Below are 10,021 nucleotides of genomic sequence, written 5' to 3' on the forward strand. Positions count from 1 at the left end.
CTTACGTCCCAAGTGCGGTATGTTGGAGACACCAATCGTTCTGCGGTCAACGCATAAAACACTTATTTTCTCTAATTCGGCCAGCGGAGGCATATCGAAGACGATGTGGATCTGAAAGCGACAGTGTTGCCATATTAAAATATTTAATATCTGTAATACGTTTGATGAAAATATCTTTGGATGAAAAATGTATTCGTGTTAAACATAGAATAAACAACAAAAATAAAAATTCTTTTATAGGTACTGAATATGTCGTATGATCAAAAAAAGTAATTTAATCGGCTTGGAAATGACGATTATTAACATTTACTATAATATTTTATATATGAAATAAGAACGATCATCATTTGCAAGCCAACTTTGAGGCCGTTCTTTGTTTAATCATGTAATATTATATTAAATTGTTTAATGATAGAAAATCCGTTTTATCAACGTACAGTACCGAAAATCCGTAAATCTACGGATTAATCAGTAGTTCTGGCAACACTGTCATTCAATGTGTCGACTGAAAGCAGAACTACGGTACAGTATTCTTTATCGCTGCGCTGTAAACGACTATCAGCGCGCGGCGGCCCAGTGCTGAACTAAATCTGGGAATTCTCGGACAGGCTGATGGTAACGCCAGCTACATCTCGGACAGTTTTTTGCCACGAAATCGCCCATAAGGTTGCGCATCTTCGTATTTCTTTAATCAACGATAATAGTAAAAAAAGTAACTAACGATAACCACGAATAGGATTTTATAAAAATTATGATACCACTAAAATAATATAAAAAAATCCCATATGGGTTTTTCGCCACTGCAAGACAATCTACAAATTAGACACTTAGATCCATTTTATCACATACTAAACCAATGAATACAGAACAACAAACAAAAAATGTAATATACCAAATACCATGTGAATGCGATAAATTTTACATTGGTGAAATATCTAGACCCTTAAATGTTCAACAACAAACAAACAACGCTTTATTGTGCAAAAAGCCAAAACAGCTTCATCGACAAAGCAATCACAAAACAAACAAAAGCACAAAAGAAAATATATACAAAAAACAGAAAATACACAATACAAATCATACAATTCAAAAAAATTTAAGTCATAATTACAAAAAGTACATACATGTAGACATGTAACATAAAGATTATTTAAGAAAGGGAGATTTTCACAAATCTAAGATTTGTCAGCATGGGACACAGGGCACAGAATAAATTTAAATAATGCCAAAATTATAATGAAAGAAGCGATAGCCTCTAAAAGAAAAATAAACGAGGCTTTTTTAATACAATCTAATAAAAATAAATGTATTGCTCATGCATTTGTAGAGGTTGGTAATGTATGGCAATCGCTTTTTGATTTTAAAGAACATAACATAACATAAATAAACATAACGTACGTAAAATTTAAAAATAAGCATACAGAAAGTTTGGGGCTTTATGGTTTTACCTTATTAAGTAATTGTTATCAGGTAGTAATTGTTAATTTTGAACTTTAACTTGATATAATGTCATTTTGACACAACGTCAACGGTTTCTTGTAGACGTATCTGTTTTAAAAAAGTAAAGTGTTCTCGAATAGTTGAATTTAAATATTTTAAATAGTTTTATTCTTTGTATTTTTTTGCTTCTGACGACGGAAAGAGATAACTTTCCGAAACGTTAAGCATTTTTTTCTTTGTTAGGCAAATTTTTATTACTGTAAACACAACTTCTGACAAGCAGCGTCCGTTTAGGTTTAACGCAGAAGTGTTTACAAAAAAAATAACTATTTTATTTTGTAGATTTTCATGCAGTGCAGTGGCGAAATACCCATAAAGGATTTTTTTGGAGAGATGAATCCGCCACTAGGTATAGAAATTTTTTAAAAAAATATAGACATTACATATAATCAAGGATATTAAAAACTGTATGCTCACAGTTAAAAATGCATTTACAAGAAAAATGCATAATCGGCGAATGGCGGCGAACAAAAAAAGCCGAAGTGGCCGAGTTTGAGTCGATGAGAAGATCGCCGCCACCCCGACCTGTCTGCGAGGCCGTAAAACATTTTATTACACAATAAAGCGCCGGTTTGATCTCGTAAATGACAGGTTACGGACCAATTTGCGGCCCCGATATCGAATCGTTTGGCGTTTTTCCACGTCCCGGGCGCGATTTTCGAAATTGGTCGATCAAATTTCGTGGACGACGATGGTAATGGCCGACGACGACACCGTGTTTAGTTTTAATTCGACGCGGTAGGCAATGATTGGATTTTGGCAAATACGAGGTTAATTGGAAGAAGCCAGGAAGAAGACTACATCAAAATTTATATGTTAACTATAGGTATAGGGCTTGAGTACAGAAACTATAGTTTACTGTTTTACTCATTATTTTGAATTACCACCACCGCATCGGCAGGGAAAATGGGCACCTTAAACTTCCTTTTGGTGTATTTTAAAGTTTAATATATTTTATTTACAACCACATACATATGTAATAATACTGACATTACATTACATTACCTCCACTTCCCTCGCGCCCATTTCCCTCACTCGGTTTTTCTTATTTCTCGCTTCATTTAATTAAGCAAAATATTCTTGTAATATATTTATTAAATACTTATCTAACGTCAACAAAAATAAACAAGAAGATTAACAATAATAATTGATATTGAAGATTTTAATACATTTATTTGTTGAAGGTAAAAATGCTAGACTTCTTTGGCTTAAAACCTACATTCTGGCGTTTTAAAAAAGCGACGAGTTTGTGATATTTTGATATGTCAGTCTTTTACCTTAATTCTAGCATTATCCGTATCATGCCGTACGTAGCCCCAAGAGTAGATGGCCTTTTCTGCCTTGCCATGTCGCTTAAATATGCCATCAAAACTGTCTCCGAAGCAATATTGTTATCATTTCTTTCGGCTACCATTTTTCGTATACTTTCAATTCTATTTCATATCGCCCCCTACTTTTCTCTGGAAGTAAACTGGCTTCTGCTCTTTTTGCAGCTTCTGTAAGTTCTGGTGGAGTACCAATATTAAAGTAGTCTTCATTATTAGGACTTTACGACAACATTCTGGCTTTCTATGTTATGTAAATTCGAAAAAGCGAACGAGAAATTCAAAACTCTCACTTAGTTGTTTGTTCTGATGTTGAATATGTTGAATATGTGTTTGCGCCATAACCAGAGAGAAACTAATAACTAAAGTGAGAGGGCTTGTGGAATAGGGCATTTCGTAAACAAGCATTAGACAAGTTTATTTTGTCACCGCGCATCCCAGACGCGCATAGCGTTTAGGCGGTCAAAAAAGGAAGTTTTCAACTTTGCAAGTTAAACATTTGACAGGATTAATTAGATTGTCAGTAGCTTTTTCTATTTCGTAGTTCTAGAAGAAGATAACTAAAATCTGCTGATAATCGGAGCAAATCGGAGTAATAAATTGTTTTTGACTGAATGTGCCTCTTCTTTTAGCTTGTCAGAAGAGAAGATTATTGTCATTATTGATTATTTCAGATTCCACGATTATTCGGCATTTTTGTAATTTTTGTTTTGTGGTTGAGACCCAGACAAAACGTTTCCTTTAAAGGTAAGTTTTATCTAGGTAATTATTTTAACATACCTAATAGTAATATTGAGTACACATAATAATCGTACATTGCTAATTTAATTTTTTTAATTTAAAACATCACATTCTTTTCTGATACCTATGGAACCTATGGTATTATACCTGATATTATTTCCAGTAATACAAATTATTTTCTTCAACCGCTAGGTTCTTGTTATAGAATAAAGACTATCAAAAACATTGAATACCTACGGGATACCTACTGATACTCTGTGCGAGCTCCCAACCGTGCTTCCCTGTTCACTCCCAACCAAGTTAGATAAAAAAGATACTGAAGATTGCAGCCTTGAGTTGGAGTATGGCAAGGAATATGGAGTTAAATAAATTATGATGTTCCTACACAGTATTTTATTTATAGGTTTTAATGCTTTAAAACATGGGCGCCGGAAGAATGAAATTTAGGGGGGGGGGGGGCAAGGTAAAAATAAAAACGGAAAAATAATTTCAATATCGAATTTTTCTTAATTTCTCATAATTTTAAGGTTTTCTAGCACATATTTTGTTAGGTATTCAATAATCAATAATGTTTTTGCTATTTTCTGTTACTTTTTTAACCAATTCTATGCATACTAGAGGAAAATTTGATAAAATAAATTTGTAAACAATCTGAAAATGTTAGATTATAGCTTTGTTCGGGTTCTTGTTATTACCGATTCTGAACCGTCCAAGAACTCTGCAGCGCATGCGCAAATGAAATAATGTCTTCATATTTCCTTCTGCGCATACGCATCACAGTTCTAGGACGGTTCAGAATCGGTAATAAGAGAAACCCGAAGTAAGTTTATGTGTTTCTGGCATTTAAAGCAACGTTGCCAATGCTAAACCTAAATTTAGCGTGTTTTTTTCGCTCATTCTGGAATTACGAAAGGCGGTCGCCAGAAGAACGGCTCCTTCCCATAACTGCTATTTTACCAACGAGATCTGACTATTTATACCCACGAAGTTGCACGAAAGAGTTTTGATTGCATTGGTTACAACTTCCATGCAGAGGGTGTTAATCTTTTGTTGTTATATTATTAGATTAACTAAAAAAAGATTAACCCCCTCCGCAAAGAAGTTAAAACCAATGCAATCAAAACTCTTCCGCGTAATTTTGTGGATATAGGTGTATATTTAATTATTGTCGATCTCATAATAGGTAATTTATTTAAAATCCCTAATCACCCGAAAAAATAGAAGATATGGCAACGTTGTAAATTTTCAAATTTCTAGATTAGGTCTAGAATATATTTGTCTCTCTTATTACATAGGAGAGAGAAAGAAGGATATATCAAATGTCAAACTTCCATCTGGTCTCAATTTTCTTTGCTATTTTGTTAAGAAAAGTGTTTTTCAGTAAAATGTTGGACACTTTTCTATCCCCAATCAAGTGTGGCTTTTAGATAAACTATAATATAATGAAAATATAGTGAAATTATTACTTTATAGGGCCGAAATAAAGAAAAATTCAATGTTGAAATAATTTTCCGTTTTTCTGAAAAACGGTAAGAGACCGCCAAGAAAAAAATAGATTCGTAATCTACGACCTCAAAATAGTGTGTTTACCAATTTTGGTGAAAATCGGACGATTTCCAGTTTTCCCAATAATTACCACATTTTTTTATTATTTTACAGGTAACACCTAGCAATTTCATAATAATGATTATTTTTTTTACAGATGGATGTAAGAAGATAGCTTTTATTTTTATTGTTTCAGTGATCCAGGGGGGGCAAATGCCCCCTCTTGCCCCCCCTGTCCGGCGCCCATGCTTTAAAGTCTAATAATAAATTTTCGTTGTCAACAAAATAATCTAAAAAAACTACGAAGATTTCTTATAATAAACTTGAAAGATTAAGATTCGGTTCACATATACAAATTTTAAATTTTTGGCGCCAGTATATAAGTATGAATGCAACCTACTATATCGATAATGCGCTCATAGTTCGGGTTAGACGCCAAAGGTCGCGCCACTAACACAGTCTTCAGAAATTAACGTTGATCGGTCTCTCTCACTTTAGTTTAGTAGTATTGGTGTTCTCTCTGGCCATAACCACTGGTACCGGTAATTATAGATATGGAAATACCAAAACAGAAAACGACAAATTTTCGCATATTTTTTTTCAAAATAAAATAATGTCCCTATTTTTTAATTAATGATGTGGTTGTAAATAAAATAGTATTCAAACCTCGAATAAAAGTTTTCATTATTGTCTCGAGATTTAGTTAATCTCCCGACAGTAATGAAACACTTCCCTCCGCGGTATGTAATATACTATTATTGTAGTGTGCCGATTTTGATGATTTTTTTAAACAATTTGTAGCTAAATTACTTTGACTTAGTATCTCTCCCTAGATTAAAAATGAAAGTTTCTATCTGTCAATTATACGAGGGAAAAGATAATGTTAATATTTTGGTGAAAGTTTGAAACGCCCTGTGGAATATGTTAACAAAGCAAGGAATTTAAAAATACAATTTTATCACCTAGGTACCTCTTTTCTCGATTGTTTGGTTTTTGATTCATCTCAATAGCTTTATTTTTGTTGGAGATATTCGCTTGAATGAATAAGACAGTAACGATTTACAGTAATTTTAGCATGGATCGTCCTCATACACTAGGGTTGCCAACCGTTCTCTATTCCAGAGGACAGTCCTCTGTATGACCGTTCTGTCCTCTTTTCTCTCACGTATTGAAAATGTCCTCTTATTTACAAACCAAACACAAAATATAAAAAAATATTTGTTTATTGCTAAAATGCTTATTAAAATTGTTAATTTGACAACATGTCATTTGCTACTCCCACTCTTTCGTACAGAAGAAATATTTATGTACAAGAAATATTTGTGGAAGCGATGCACGTTTAGCTTGTCTATGTTTAATTACTGGTAGCTTATATTTTGAAATTAAAATTTTGTAGAAATTGTTTGATTTATTTTAACAAGTTTTGAGAATAAAATTTTTTAAAAAATTCTTGACAATTGGGAGGGGCTTCAAAAAATGTATCGACTGTGGTGCTGTTTACCCTCTCGTCCTCTATTTTTTGTTTTGAAAGTTGGCCAACCCTATCATAAACACATTGTAAAAATAGTGTTTATTGTTTTTGTAATGTCACTGTCATTGAAAAGTCATATTATTATTGTTTATTGATGTTTACTCTATAGTAGAGATGGTTTTAAGTTCTAAAGTATCAGTTATTGCTGCTGTAATTGATCATAATAGAGATCAACTTTTGGTCTTAAAACGATATCTGCTAGAGTAACTTCCCTAAAGACAATATAGAAATATGATTTTCAAAGACATTACATAAATCATAAACACTATTTTATAGGTCTGTTGACTAGGACCAAAAGCAAAGGCGTGCTTTTAATGTAAAAAATACGAAAAAATTTTAGTATCTTCTTCAAAAGCGAATATCTGCGACTATCGAGAAAAGATATGCCTAGATGTGTTTCAAACTTTCACCAAAATATCAACATTTTGTTTTCCCTCGTATAATTGACAGATGGCAACATTCGTTTTTAATTTAGAAGAAAGGATCATCAAAATTAGTTCACCAGAGCACAATATAAAATAAAATAAAATGCATGAAAATTTTAAAGTGTTGTGTGAGTGTAGAATGGTCATTAACGGAAACAGTACTATAAGTATTGTAAACTCAGGGATACCCCTGAAAAAAAAATTCCACTCCTTCAACTCCCAGTAGACATACCAACAACTTTGAGAAAAACCTCACTGTAGTATTGAGCATTAAAAAGGATTGGAAGAGAGAAATGTTTACTTAACCAGGTAAAAGACCATACCATAACGTGGTATACTGACGCTTCCAAAACAAAAGGAGGAACAGGAATAGGAGTATTTGGGCCGAAAAATAAACAAATCCGAACCAATAGGCACCTACATCAGCGTCAAATATTACTTAGATAGGAACTATCGAAATCAAGAAATATCCATCTTATCCTCTAATCAAGCAGCATTAAAAGTGATCAAACCAGTAACCATCAATTTGAAGTTGCTTAAAGAATGCCTGAGAAATATTCTAGAAGATAATGAAAAAACAAACGATCTAGCTAGAAAAAGAGCGGAGACTCCACTAACTGGACCAGAACCGTTCTGCTTCCCAAGTGGAAACCAACTTAAAGCAGAACTCAAGAGCCTGGAAGAGTCCGTTCGTAATCTGGAATGAATTCTCCAACTGTCTCCTCAATGAATACCTCAGTATATTGCGACATTGACACCATACCATACCATACCGCCATTACTCGCTGACGAGTATTTGACACGCATCAGAAGATGGTCACACAAGGCGTTTTCTTTCATGAACTATTCTGTGACTGAAAAAGCCCGGATACGTGATGTTATCTGTCTACCGCACTCCAGACATTCAAAATCTCATTGCTTTGTTGCCTCTTTACTTTTAGTTGTCGCTCTTAACTGACTTGGCAATTCTTCTCCATTTCTGTTCTATTGTGAGCTGCCTCTACCCACAAATTCTGCTTGTTAATTCCCCTTAAGTTATCGTGGAAAATATCCTTGAACCTTTTTGAGTTGTCCACCCGGCCTCTTACCGTCTACTAGCTCACCGTAAAGCAGAGATTTTGGTATGCGGTTTTTCTTGCATTCTGCATACGTGACCAGCCCATCTTAAGCGGGACTTTGTAATCATAACTTCAATACTCTCGCAGTTAGCTTTTTTCAAGGACCGATACGTTTGAGACATGATGGAACCATTTTATTCTTAAGAGTTGTCTAAGATGTCTCTCTGTTGCAACTTGTTTAATGCGTTCATGTGTCGGCAGTACGGCACCCAGGTTTCGCTTCCATATAACATGGTGGGAATTATATTGCTCGGTGCACCGCAAGTTTTGTTTTTGTGCTCAAGTCATGATTGTAGAAAACCCTGTCTTTAAATTCCAGAATGCGATGCTAATCCTGTGCTGAATTTCAGCAGAGTCGATATTGGCCTTTTCCAAAATCAAACTGCCGAGGTAATTGAATTCCGCTACATATTCCAACAGCTCATCTCCGATTTTTATAGCATTGTTGTGATCTTCCGGGGGAGTGCACATGATTTTAGTTTTATCGATGTTCAGCTTAAGACCCAAGACCTCGTATGCCCATGTATATGTGTTCAACATTTCTTGCAATTGCTGTAACGTATTTGCAACTAGCGAGCACAGTCATCAGCGTATTGAAGAGATAAAAAGACTCAGAGCAAAAACACGTACAAAATTCATCACATAACTTCAATACGGTCTTGACACACGAGCTAGCGAGAAATAAAAGAGGTAAGTCAATGAGGAAGTTGAGATGAGTCCCAAAGACTAAAACTCGGAATGTAGATGTAACTAAAACTAGGAATAAAACTCGGAATGGATGGATTAATGTTTTTCATGATATTGTAACGACGTTTCGTGAACTCGTAAACTAGGACGTCAAGAAAGGGAGATATATTAAATCTATAAGGTCACGGTGATTAACTCCCCCCCTCCTATATCACCTACAATCTACAACGCGTGTTCTAATTAAAAAAATTGCATCGTATTATTATTTGAAGTCATCCACAAGCGCACGAGAATATTCTCACCCTTCAAACACATCAAAAATAACCGAGTAACCACTCGACACATTTTCCTTACAACACCTTCAACACCACCTTCTAGCAAAAAAAACGACCCTCTCCCCTGATTACTACATCCCCAAGGTCGCCTCGACAAATAGGTCGCAGCCTCGTTCCGCGAAAGCAGCCCTTGCGGCGGCCCTTCTCGTAAGGATCATTAAATGCGGGGTGCACCGGCCGCAACACATGTTTTCGGCGTTCGCCCCCGAGACGGCTGCACGCCTCCTTGGGACAGGGCATGGTTGTTCGGCAAGAAGGAGGTGAGAGAGGAGGGAAGAGGGCCGCACGTGGATAACTATTAATAAAAGCGGACTAGGTGAATGGAAATTGAAAAAAAGGTTAAGGGAGTGCGAAAAGAACTTAATAGAGTCGGAGCTGCAAGCTTACAGAAGTATTTTCTTGATTTAAATAATTTTAATGACTTAAGTCATTTGATTTTAAGTCAGTTTTCGAAAGATGGCTTAAAAATGATTTGTGGATAACTATTGCAAGATAGATTGTGGATAACTTGTTGCAAGACAAGTATTGGATGGGCTGCAGCAGTTGTTTGTGAATGTCACGCAACTGGTCCGATTACCATTGTCACGATGACAGCTGATTAATTTGCTCTCTTCCAATTATTATCAGGGTAATTTTGAAGCACGAGTGTAATTCGGTAGAATATTTCACGAATAAAAAACATGATTATTATTTAAAACAACCTTTATTATTTAAAGTAGTTGAAGTTGTTGGCATTTTGAAAAAACAATCAAAAGATAAAAAACGCTGCTAAGACTATCAAAATGTTGATCTAATAACAATTTGACGTTTATAC

General features: G+C 34.8%; 1 protein-coding gene across 6 annotated transcripts in view; it reads left to right on the top strand.

Moving 5' to 3' along the window:
• Positions 1–10,021, top strand: part of LOC115890389 (zinc finger homeobox protein 4-like) — a 40,460-nt gene that overhangs the window by 18,743 nt on the left and 11,696 nt on the right. The window lies entirely within an intron of this gene.

This window comes from Sitophilus oryzae, unplaced genomic scaffold (assembly GCF_002938485.1).
Source record: "Sitophilus oryzae breed Bouriz unplaced genomic scaffold, Soryzae_2.0 scaffold_864_pilon_pilon, whole genome shotgun sequence".
NCBI lineage: Eukaryota > Metazoa > Arthropoda > Insecta > Coleoptera > Curculionidae > Sitophilus > Sitophilus oryzae.